The sequence below is a fragment of the Hyla sarda genome, chromosome 2 (assembly GCF_029499605.1).
Source record: "Hyla sarda isolate aHylSar1 chromosome 2, aHylSar1.hap1, whole genome shotgun sequence".
Taxonomy (NCBI): Eukaryota; Metazoa; Chordata; class Amphibia; order Anura; family Hylidae; genus Hyla; species Hyla sarda.
Window position 1 is genome coordinate 110,828,399 of NC_079190.1, and position 12,285 is coordinate 110,840,683.

General features: G+C 48.8%; 1 protein-coding gene across 5 annotated transcripts in view; it reads left to right on the plus strand.

Moving 5' to 3' along the window:
- Positions 1-12,285, plus strand: part of CALCOCO1 (calcium binding and coiled-coil domain 1) — a 64,626-nt gene that overhangs the window by 33,393 nt on the left and 18,948 nt on the right. The window lies entirely within an intron of this gene.

Genomic DNA, 12,285 nt, shown 5'->3' on the forward strand with positions numbered 1-12,285 from the left:
TATGGAAACAGAAAAGAGTGGGTTACAGCGCAGCCTGCAGTGATTGGCTTTGGATACTAAAACATGAGACATCCCAAAGTCAGGGATGGTTCTGCCTATAGGCAAAATAGACAGCCGCCTAGAGCGCCCTCCTGATGGGGGTGCCACTCTGCCTGCTGCAAGAAAGTAACCAGTCAGCATCCAAAGCACCCGCTGCTCATCCAAAGCACCCGCCCAGCCAGCACCACTGTCACAACCCCCCCCCCCCCCGTACCATAATAATCTGCATTTTTCAGCCTGAGGAGGAGGCTTGCTACAGAGTCACAGTGCATTGTGCACCCTACCTGTATCAACTCAGCAGACTCAGGGAGGAAGTGAAAGTATGGTGAGTGAGGGCGGGCTCAGTGCTTGGCTCAGACACGTTACTTTCTGAGCAGTTGATGTCAGAATGAGTGAGCAGCAGAACAGAGGGATTTTTGAGGCAAATACAGAAGCTAGATACATAAAAAGGGCATGTAAAGAATCTGCATGACCTAGTGAGTTACATATATAAGCTATATATATATATATATATATATATATATATATAAAAAACAAAAGGGCAACAGCACTCAAAAAGTCCAAACGATATATAAGAGAAGGTGCAGGCAACCTGTAAAAGGATCAAGTCCAACGATCCATCCAAATGTAAAAAAGGAAGATCAGGGCAGCACTCCAATAGTGTGAAAAAAAGATAAAATTTATTCCATAAAAAAAAAGTGTGCAAAACAGCAGCGACGTTTCGATCCTCTCCAGGATCTTTTTCAAGCTTGAAAAAGATCCTGGAGAGGATCGAAACGTCGCTGCTGTTTTGCACATTGTTTTGATGGAATAAATTTTATCTTTTTTTCACACTATTGGAGTGCTGCCCTGATCTTCCTTTTATATATATATATAATATATATTTTTTTTTTTTCTGGTATATGACATGTATGCTTTAATGTATAGGTCAGAAGTTTTTACATTGTAAATTATTTATTTAAGTGAACTCAAAAGAGAAGGGTATACTAGGCGCTCCTACATGCCTCTTTGTCCAATATAAATATTATATTATATTGGACAAAGATATATATAAAATTCTATACATTACCCCAGACTGTTCACTTTTCACAATAGAGGGAAAAAATAAAACTCATTAAATATCCCAGCTCTTGCAGGAGAACAAACATTTTCTACCTCCAACAAGACATTATATACTCCTCTTAATTACTACCGACTAACTAACTCTCCTAAACTGAGTCTACCCATTCATCCTCTCCCCTTCTGAGTTCAATTTCCTCCAAATATATCACCACAAACAACACAAAGCAAAAGATGACAAAATGGAAAAAGACAAAAAAAAGAGAGAAAGGGAGAAGAAATAAAAAAAAATTTGCCTATGTCCCTCCTGCTCTTCCTCACATTATTACCACTTCTATCCCCCAGTTCCAAGTAGGTCTATCCATCTCCCCTCTATCCCTTTTCAAAGCCCATCTGTCCTCTCAGATCTAATTAATGGAACCCACTATATCAGCATATTCCTCCTTCTCTCTAAATTCCATCCATGGATACCAAGTCTGGAAAAACCTCTCTGATGTCCCGTGAATGGCAGCTGTCAAATCTTCCATCCGCATCAGATCATTCACCTTAGATACCCAAAGCACCAAGGATGGATTGCATTGCATTGATCCAGCTCCTCAGCCAAATTATCGCTTGACAGCCATAATTGGTCTTCCAGAAAATGGCAGACCCCAAATTTCCCTGCTGTTGTCCATGCCCGAAACACTGGATCCTCCAGCCCCGGCGAGAATGCCGGATTGCCCAATACGGTTGTTAATAGGGACCCCTTTGGAAGTAGATAAGTACCCACCATTTTGTCTCTTCATATCGATAGTGTGAGGCCCATAGTTGTATGTATACATAACTGTGAAATCTCCCTAGGTCGGCACCAAGGTATGCAGTTAAGAGGGATCTGCGTAAAAGATTGCTCTATTGCCACCCATTGCTTCAACTGGGCATGAGGACACCAGTCCACAACTCTTGTCAATAAAGCCGCTTGGTGGTATGTCTGAAGATCCAGTAAACCTACCCCGCCTGCCGACCTTGGACAACACAACACTGACCTCTTTAAACATGCTGCCTTTCGACTCACACTAAATTTGTTTTGAAGAGAGACCAGGGATCTAAAAAAAAAACAGGAGGGATCTTCACTGGCACACACTGAAATGCTTACAAAATTTTTTATAAAATCGACATCTTAAATACCGCACATCTGCCGAACCAGGTGAATGTCCCTCTAGCCCATGATGTACGGCGAGCCCGTACTTCATTCAATAATGGAGGAAAGTTTGACTGGTACAGCTTACTCAGATCTTCTGAAAGAAGCACTCCAGATACTTTAAGTCCTCCCTAGCCCAGCGGAAAGAGAAAGAACCTTGCAATACCCTAACTATGTGGCGCCCTAGAGATAAATTCAAAGCCTCCAACTTTGAAAAATTAATTTAAAAATTTGAGTGCCTTGAGAACCATTCCAATTCTTTCTTAAGGACCGGAAGGGATATCTGTGGCCTCGTAAGAAAAAAACAAAAGATCGTCCGCATATGCTGCCACCTTGTATCTGGTCCCCTATACTGTAATTCTCCCTATATCCACATTCGCCCTGATTCGGCAGAGAAACGTCTCAAACGTCAAAATTAAAATCAATGGAGATTCCGTTCTGTATGGGGAAGTCTTCAGAGAGGATGCCGTTCACCCAGACACAGGCGGAAGGTGAAGCATATAAAGCCATTACCCAATTTAAAAAAACGGTACGTAGCCCCAAAAATTTGTGTCTCTACCATAAAGGTCCAATTAACCCGATCAAATGCCTTTTTGCACCAGTTGACAATAGCATTGCTGGAGTTCCCAGACTTTTAGCTTTGTGGATCAGGTTAATTGCCTTAACGGTATTATCTTGGGCTTCTGTTCCCTGCTTCTCTTCCCTGCATGAAACCCGCCTGGTCAGGGTGAACCACATCTCCCAGAAGACTCGCTAATCTAGATGCCAAAATTTAAGTGAAAAGTCCACATTTAGGAGCGAAATTGGGCGGTAATTGGAACACTGAGAAGCATCTTTCCCCTCTTTAGGTATTACTATTATCAGGGCTCGGACGGCATCCCTTGGGAGTGTAGTCCCTTGCGCCACTTCATTAAAAGCCCTCAAAAAGTGCAGGGAAAGTAAATCCACAAAACATTTATGATAATCCAAAGTGAAGGCATCAGGCCCCGGGGCCTTCCCTTTTTGAGTTCTTTTAATTACAGAGAGTAGTTCTTCCTCGGAGATTGGGTTCTCCAATAGGAGAACATCTTCTTCCCGCAAAACAGGCATACCTGAATCCCTAATGTACTCCTGTATTTTATCTCTAAAATTTAGACTACTAGTCCCTAAATGCTTCAGCTATTTCTGATGTATTAATGTATGGGGTCGGTTACGTATTGAAGGCATAAATGGTCTAGCCTGTTATTTACACAACGTCCGGACTAATGTCCTCCCACATTTATTCTCAAATTCGAAAAAATGCCGTCTCACCTTGAATAATGTTGCTTTTGCCTTATGTAATAAAAGGGATCAAAGTTCTTCCCTTTTCTGCAGTACTTCCACCTTCTACTCTACCAATGAGTGTGACTTTGTCGTATCTCCAGTTCCCTCAACTCCCATATCAAATTAACAAGTTTATACATTGTACACATTCAGTGTGTGTGTCACGATGCCGGCTGGCAGGTAGTGGATCCTCTGTGCCAGAGAGGGATTGGCGTGGACCGTGCTAGTGGACCGGTTCTAAGCCACTACTGGTTTTCACCAGAGCCCGCCGCAAAGCGGGATGGTCTTGCTGCGGCGGTAGTGACCAGGTCGTATCCACTAGCAACGGCTCACCTCTCTGGCTGCTGAAGATAGGCGCGGTACAAGGGAGTAGGCAGAAGCAAGGTCGGACGTAGCAGAAGGTCGGGGCAGGCAGCAAGGATCGTAGTCAGGGGCAACGGCAGAAGGTCTGGAAACACAGGCAAGGAACACACAAGGAACGCTTTCACTGGCACTAAGGCAACAAGATCCGGCAAGGGAGTGCAAGGGAAGTGAGGTAATATAGGGAAGTGCACAGGTGATTACCCTAATTGGAACCACTGCGCCAATCAGCGGCGCAGTGGCCCTTTAAATCGCAGAGACCCGGCGCGCGCGCGCCCTAGGGAGCGGGGCCGCGCGCGCCGGGACAGAACAGACGGGGAGCGAGTCAGGTAGGGGAGCCGGGGTGCGCATCGCGAGCGGGCGCTACCCGCATCGCGAATCGCATCCCGGCTGGCAGCGGGATCGCAGCGCCCCGGGTCAGAGGACGTGACCGGAGCGCTGCAGCGGAGAGAGTGAAGCGAGCGCTCCGGGGAGGAGCGGGGACCCGGAGCGCTCGGCGTAACAGTACCCCCCCCCTTGGGTCTCCCCCTCTTCTTGGAGCCTGAGAACCTGAGGAGCAGACTTTTGTCAAGGATGTTGTCCTCAGGTTCCCAGGATCTCTCTTCAGGACCACAACCCTCCCAGTCTACTAAAAAAAAATTTTTCCCTCTGACCTTTTTGGCAGCCAAAATTTCCTTGACCGAGAAGACGTCCGAGGAGCCGGAAACAGGAGTGGGAGGAACAGATTTGGGAGAAAAACGGTTGAGGATGAGTGGTTTGAGAAGAGAGACGTGAAAGGCATTAGGGATACGAAGAGAAGGAGGAAGAAGAAGTTTATAAGAGACAGGATTAATTTGACACAAAATTTTGAAAGGACCAAGATAGCGTGGTCCCAACTTGTAGCTAGGGACACGGAAGCGGACATATTTAGCGGAGAGCCATACCTTGTCTCCAGGGGAAAAAACGGGGGGAGCTCTTCTTTTCTTATCCGCGAACCTCTTCATGCGTGAAGAAGCCTGTAAGAGAGAATTTTGGGTCTCTCTCCATATAATGGAAAGGTCACGAGAAATTTCATCCACAGCGGGCAGACCAGAGGGCAAGGGGGTAGGGAGGGGGGGAAGAGGGTGACGGCCGTACACCACGAAAAATGGGGATTTGGAGGAAGATTCAGAGACCCTGAAGTTATACGAGAATTCGGCCCATGGAAGGAGATCTGCCCAGTCATCCTGGCGGGAGGAAACAAAATGTCGCAAATAATCACCCAAGATCTGGTTAATTCTTTCTACTTGTCCATTGGACTGGGGATGATATGCAGAGGAAAAATTTAATTTAATCTTGAGTTGTTTACAGAGAGCCCTCCAGAATTTAGACACGAATTGGACACCTCTATCCGAGACAATCTGCGTAGGCAACCCGTGAAGACGAAAAATGTGTACAAAAAATTGTTTAGCCAACTGAGGCGCAGAAGGAAGACCAGGAAGAGGGATGAAATGTGCCATTTTGGAGAATCGATCAACGACCACCCAAATAACAGTGTTGCCACGGGAAGGGGGTAAATCAGTAATAAAATCCATACCAATCAGAGACCAAGGCTGTTCGGGGACAGGCAGAGGATGAAGAAAACCAGCGGGCTTCTGGCGAGGAGTCTTATCCCGGGCACAGATAGTGCAGGCTCGCACAAAGTCCCCAACATCCGTCTCCAGAGTCGGCCACCAATAGAAGCGGGAGATGAGTTGCACAGATTTCTTGATGCCCGCATGACCTGCGAGATGGGAGGAGTGACCCCATTTGAGGATTCCGAGGCGTTGGCGTGGAGAAACAAAGGTCTTCCCTGGAGGAGTCTGCCTGATGGAGGCAGGAGAAGTGGAGATCAGGCAGTCAGGTGGAATGATGTGTTGCGGAGGGAGATCAACTTCTGAGGCATCCGAGGAACGAGAGAGAGCATCGGCCCTAATGTTCTTATCGGCAGGACGAAAGTGAATCTCAAAATTAAATCGGGCAAAGAACAGAGACCACCGGGCCTGGCGAGGATTCAGCCGTTGGACAGACTGGAGGTAGGAGAGGTTCTTGTGGTCGGTGTAGATAATAACAGGAGAACTTGATCCCTCCAGCAGATGCCTCCATTCCTCAAGTGCTAATTTAATGGCTAGAAGCTCTCGATCCCCGATGGAGTAGTTCCTCTCCGCTGGAGAGAAGGTCCTAGAGAAAAAACCACAAGTGACAGCATGCCCGGAAGAATTTTTTTGTAGAAGAACAGCTCCAGCTCCCACTGAGGAGGCATCAACCTCCAATAGGAAGGGTTTGGAAGGGTCAGGTCTGGAGAGGACGGGAGCCGAAGAAAAGGCAGACTTGAGTCGTTTAAAGGCGTCTTCTGCTTGAGGAGGCCAGGACTTGGGATCAGCACTTTTTTTGGTTAAAGCCACGATAGGAGCCACAATGGTAGAAAAATGTGGAATAAATTGCCTGTAATAATTGGCGAACCCCAAAAAGCGTTGGATAGCACGGAGTCCGGAGGGGCGTGGCCAATCTAAGACGGCAGAGAGTTTGTCTGGATCCATCTGTAGTCCCTGGCCAGAGACCAAATATCCTAGAAAAGGAAGAGATTGGCATTCAAACAGACATTTCTCAATTTTGGCATAGAGTTGGTTGTCACGAAGTCTCTGAAGAACCATACGGACATGCTGGCGGTGTTCTTCTAGATTGGCAGAAAAAATTAGGATATCGTCCAGATATACAACAACACAGGAGTATAACAGATCACGAAAAATTTCATTGACAAAGTCTTGGAAGACGGCAGGGGCGTTGCACAGTCCAAAGGGCATGACCAGATACTCAAAGTGTCCATCTCTGGTGTTAAATGCCGTTTTCCACTCGTCCCCCTCTCTGATGCGGATGAGGTTATAGGCGCCTCTTAAGTCCAATTTAGTGAAGATGTGGGCACCTTGGAGGCGATCAAAGAGTTCAGAGATGAGGGGTAAGGGGTAGCGGTTCTTAACCGTGATTTTATTAAGACCGCGGTAGTCAATGCAAGGACGTAGGGAGCCATCTTTTTTGGACACAAAGAAAAATCCGGCTCCGGCAGGAGAGGAGGATTTACGGATAAAGCCCTTCTTTAGATTCTCCTGGACGTATTCGGACATGGCAAGAGTCTCTGGGGCAGAGAGAGGATAAATTCTGCCCCGGGGTGGAGTAGTACCCGGGAGGAGGTCGATAGGGCAATCATAAGGCCTGTGAGGAGGTAGTGTCTCAGCTTGTTTTTTGCAGAAAACATCCGCGAAGTCCATATAGGCCTTAGGGAGACCGGTTACTGGAGGAACCACAGAGTTACGGCAAGGGTTACTGGGAACCGGTTTTAGACAGTTCTTGGAACAAGAGGACCCCCAACTCTTGATCTCCCCAGTGGACCAATCCAGGGTAGGGGAATGAAGTTGAAGCCAGGGAAGTCCAAGGAGAATTTCCGAGGTGCAATTGGGGAGGACCAAAAGTTCAATCCTCTCATGATGAGATCCGATGCTCATAAGAAGGGGCTCCGTGCGGAAACGTATGGTACAGTCCAATCTTTCATTATTTACACAATTGATGTAGAGGGGTCTGGCGAGACTGGTCACCGGGATGTTGAACCTGTTGACGAGAGAGGCCAAAATAAAATTTCCTGCAGATCCAGAGTCCAAGAAGGCCACAGCAGGGAAGGAGAAGGCAGAGGCAGACATCCGCACAGGCACAGTAAGACGTGGAGAAGCAGAGTAGACATCAAGGACTGTCTCACCTTTGTGCGGAGTCAGCGTACGTCTTTCCAGGCGGGGAGGACGGATAGGACAATCCCTCAGGAAGTGTTCGGTACTAGCACAGTACAGGCAGAGGTTCTCCATACGGCGTCGTGTCCTCTCTTGAGATGTCAGGCGAGACCGGTCGACCTGCATAGCCTCCACGGCGGGAGGCACAGGAACAGATTGCAGGGGACCAGAGGAGAGAGGAGACGAAACGCCTCGTGCGAACAGAGTCCATATCTTGGCGGAGTTCCTGGCGCCTTTCAGAAAAACGCATGTCAATGCGAGTGGCTAGGTGAATGAGTTCATGTAGATTAGCAGGGATTTCTCGTGCGGCCAGAACATCTTTAATGTTGCTGGATAGGCCTTTTTTGAAGGTCGCGCAGAGGGCCTCATTATTCCAGGACAATTCTGAAGCAAGTGTACGGAATTGTACGGCATACTCGCCAACGGAAGAATTACCCTGGACCAGGTTCAACAGGGCAGTCTCAGCAGAAGAGGCTCGGGCAGGTTCCTCAAAGACACTTCGGATTTCCGAGAAGAAGGAGTGTACAGAGGCAGTGACGGGGTCATTGCGGTCCCAGAGCGGTGTGGCCCATGACAGGGCTTTTCCGGACAGAAGACTGACTACGAAAGCCACCTTAGACCTTTCAGTGGGAAACAGGTCCGACATCATCTCCAGATGCAGGGAACATTGGGAAAGAAAGCCACGGCAAAACTTAGAGTCCCCATCAAATTTATCCGGCAAGGATAAGCGTATCCCAGGAGCGGCCACTCGCTGCGGAGGAGGTGCAGGAGCTGGCGGAGGAGATGACTGCTGAAGCTGTGGTAGTAACTGTTGTAGCATAACGGTCAGTTGAGACAGCTGTTGGCCTTGTTGCGCTATCTGTTGTGACTGCTGGGCGACCACCGTGGTGAGGTCAGCGACAACTGGCAGAGGAACTTCAGCGGGATCCATGGCCGGATCTACTGTCACGATGCCGGCTGGCAGGTAGTGGATCCTCTGTGCCAGAGAGGGATTGGCGTGGACCGTGCTAGTGGACCGGTTCTAAGCCACTACTGGTTTTCACCAGAGCCCGCCGCAAAGCGGGATGGTCTTGCTGCGGCGGTAGTGACCAGGTCGTATCCACTAGCAACGGCTCACCTCTCTGGCTGCTGAAGATAGGCGCGGTACAAGGGAGTAGGCAGAAGCAAGGTCGGACGTAGCAGAAGGTCGGGGCAGGCAGCAAGGATCGTAGTCAGGGGCAACGGCAGAAGGTCTGGAAACACAGGCAAGGAACACACAAGGAACGCTTTCACTGGCACTAAGGCAACAAGATCCGGCAAGGGAGTGCAAGGGAAGTGAGGTAATATAGGGAAGTGCACAGGTGATTACCCTAATTGGAACCACTGCGCCAATCAGCGGCGCAGTGGCCCTTTAAATCGCAGAGACCCGGCGCGCGCGCGCCCTAGGGAGCGGGGCCGCGCGCGCCGGGACAGAACAGACGGGGAGCGAGTCAGGTAGGGGAGCCGGGGTGCGCATCGCGAGCGGGCGCTACCCGCATCGCGAATCGCATCCCGGCTGGCAGCGGGATCGCAGCGCCCCGGGTCAGAGGACGTGACCGGAGCGCTGCAGCGGAGAGAGTGAAGCGAGCGCTCCGGGGAGGAGCGGGGACCCGGAGCGCTCGGCGTAACAGTGTGTCACAAACACACTGTGAATGTAGCTCTAGATGTACAGGCTGTAGACATTTTAGAGGAACCTGCAAACTGTTTAACATTTACACAGCATAGTCTGAGAGACTATAAAGTTTTTTTGGATTAGTTATATATGTCAGGCATTTTTACAGCACACAAGGTGTAATGCGCAAATGCTGGCATTGTTGCATAATTCCAACAAATATCATCTACATAGGTGAATAATAGGTGGCCCCCTTTAGGTCTGTGCTATAGATCGTTAAATGTTGTAGAGATGTGAATAAACAGCATGCAGCCCCCATATAGAGCACAAATGTGTCTGTAAGTTTCCCTGTAAGATTGATCCCACTCATGGTTCATGTTGTCACACTTCTTATAGCTGCAAGAGCAATTCAGTATATAGACACTATGAGATGTAATGCATAATGTAAGATAATATCAAATAGACATTCTGCCTTACAGGTTGGTTTTAATACTGTATACAAATAAGACATTTTCTGTGGTACGATGCATAAGGACCAGATTTTTGATTCATGCCTGTTCGAACTTTCCTCGACAAGACACAGGTGATATTTGGAAAACATTTTCCCTCCTTGCTCCGGAATAGGGCAACAGCCGAGAAGGGTTGCAACCTGCGCTCTGATATAAATCCGCCTCTCTCCAGTGGGAGTAAAAGGGACTTTTACAGCCGGAGGCCATAAAGATGGCAGGCGGGGAGGGGGAAAGATGTACAGCATTGTCAGGACGCTTCAGAATCAATTTTCAGCATCATTAGATTCTTTTCTCCTGCAGTCAGACATAGGGAGAGAGGCTATGAGGAAAAGAATAGGGGTCCGGGGAGGGAGGAGGAGGCAGCACAATTTGCAAGTGTAATGGATAAAATCAAAATGGAAGTCTTTTGAAGAATGTTGAGAAAGGAGGAGGAGAGGAGCAAGTGAAATATCAAAAGGAAGGAGAATGGGAGAAGGCACCTTGACAAAAATGGGATAGACAGACATATAAAAGGAGATGTATCAATGCTTTTAATATTTTACAGAAAGTGTAGTGTAACACCTGCGCTCTGGCCGGACACGCCAGCCGTGAGCGCTCTCTGCTTATGTCCCCGCTGCTGGCGGGGCTGGGATTCACATCGCGGGACGCGCCCGCATGCGAATCCCAGCCCGTCACTCACCTCCCTCACCTTCCACCTCTCCATGTCATCGCAGCCCCAGCGCACGTGCTGCCACCTCCTAGGTCTCCTTCTGTGCCACCTCCCAGCTACCTGTGTGGACGAGTTGTGCCAGGGGTAGCGACCTGGGTGCCGCCTGCCGCAACAAGACCATCCCGCTTTGCGACAGGCTCGGGTAAAAACCAGCGGCACCTTAGACTCTGCTCCCTGGCACGGCTCACGTCATCATCCACACAGGCCCAGAGGATTTACCACCTGCCGTGACCCCTTACAGTAAGATCCGGCCATGGATCCCACTGGGGTGCCTTTGCCAGATGTCTCGGATCTTCCCACCGTCATGGCTCAACAGTCGCAGCAGTTAGCCCATCAGGCACAACAACTGAATCGACTCTGAGCCATGGTGCAACAGCTTCTTGCTGCTCAGCAGCAACAACAGCAGCAGCCACCTGTTCCCGAGCCTCCTCTTGTGTCTGCAGCTTCTCCTGGGACCAAGCTTTGTTTGTCCTTGCCTTCTAAGTATGACGGAGATCCCAAGCTGTGTAGAGGCTTTGTGACACAGTGTTCTATCCACCTAGAACTCATGGTGAATCTGTTCCTGACGAAGCGTGCTAAAGTGGCGTTCAGTGTACTGTCTGGAAAAGCTTTGGCCTGGGCTACTCCTCTCTGGGATTGTAGAGATCCGGTCTCCTTGAATCTGTCACACTTCCTTGCAGAATTCCGCAATGCATTTGAAGAACCCGTGCGAGCCTCCTCTGCCGAGACGTCTCGACTGAACCCCTGCCAAAGGAACTCCTCCATTGGCGACTACGCGGTTCAGTTCCGCACTCTTGCCTCAGAACTTTCTTGGAACGACGAGGCCTTGTGTGCTGCCTTTAAAAAAGGACTTACCTATCAAATCAAGGATGCTCTCGCAGCATGAGATTCTCCGGATAAACTAAGCGTACTTATCCATTTAGCCACTCGAATTGATGTGCGTTTTGCCGAGAGACAGGAGGAACTTCCTTTGGAAAAAGAACCTGCCCGAACACAGCGTTTACCTCATCTGGCCCCCGTGTTCCAACTACCACCCCAACTTTCTACTTTGCCTCTTGCCGAAGAGGCTATTGAAGTGGACCGTTTTCACTTAACGCAGCAGGAAAAATCCCGTCAACACAATGAGAATTTGTGCCTATATTGTGCCAGTCCGGAGCACTTTCTCAAAGACTGTTCCATACGTCCTCCCCGTCCGGGAGAACGCTCTCAACTTGGACAAGTAGGAGTGGCTTCCCTAGATGTTAATATTACCTCTCCTCGCTTGACCACCCTGGTTCAAGTATTTTCCTTTGCCAAGACGTCTTTCATCGCTTCTGCTCTTTTGGACTCCGGTTCCGCTGGTAACGTCATTGGTGCCTCCCAGGTCCATAAACACCGTCTTCCAGTGTCTCGTCTTGCCAAGCCCTTCTACATCTCTTCTGTTAATGGACAAAATCTGAACTGTGAGGTGCATTTTCGCACGGAACCCCTCGTAATGCAAGTAGGAAATTTGCATAAGGAAAAAATGTTGTTCTATGTGCTACCACATTGTACTTTGGAGCTTGTTCTTGGTCTTCCTTGGCTTCAACGTCATTCTCCACAACTTGACTGGAAATCTGGTGAAATTACTTGTTGGGGACAATATTGCCAAGATCACTGTCTTGTTCCCCCTGTGATGTCTTCTGTGCCTGTTAAACTCAGACGTAAAGTCTTGAATTGGGGACATTCTTCCTTGCCAGTTGGTTAAC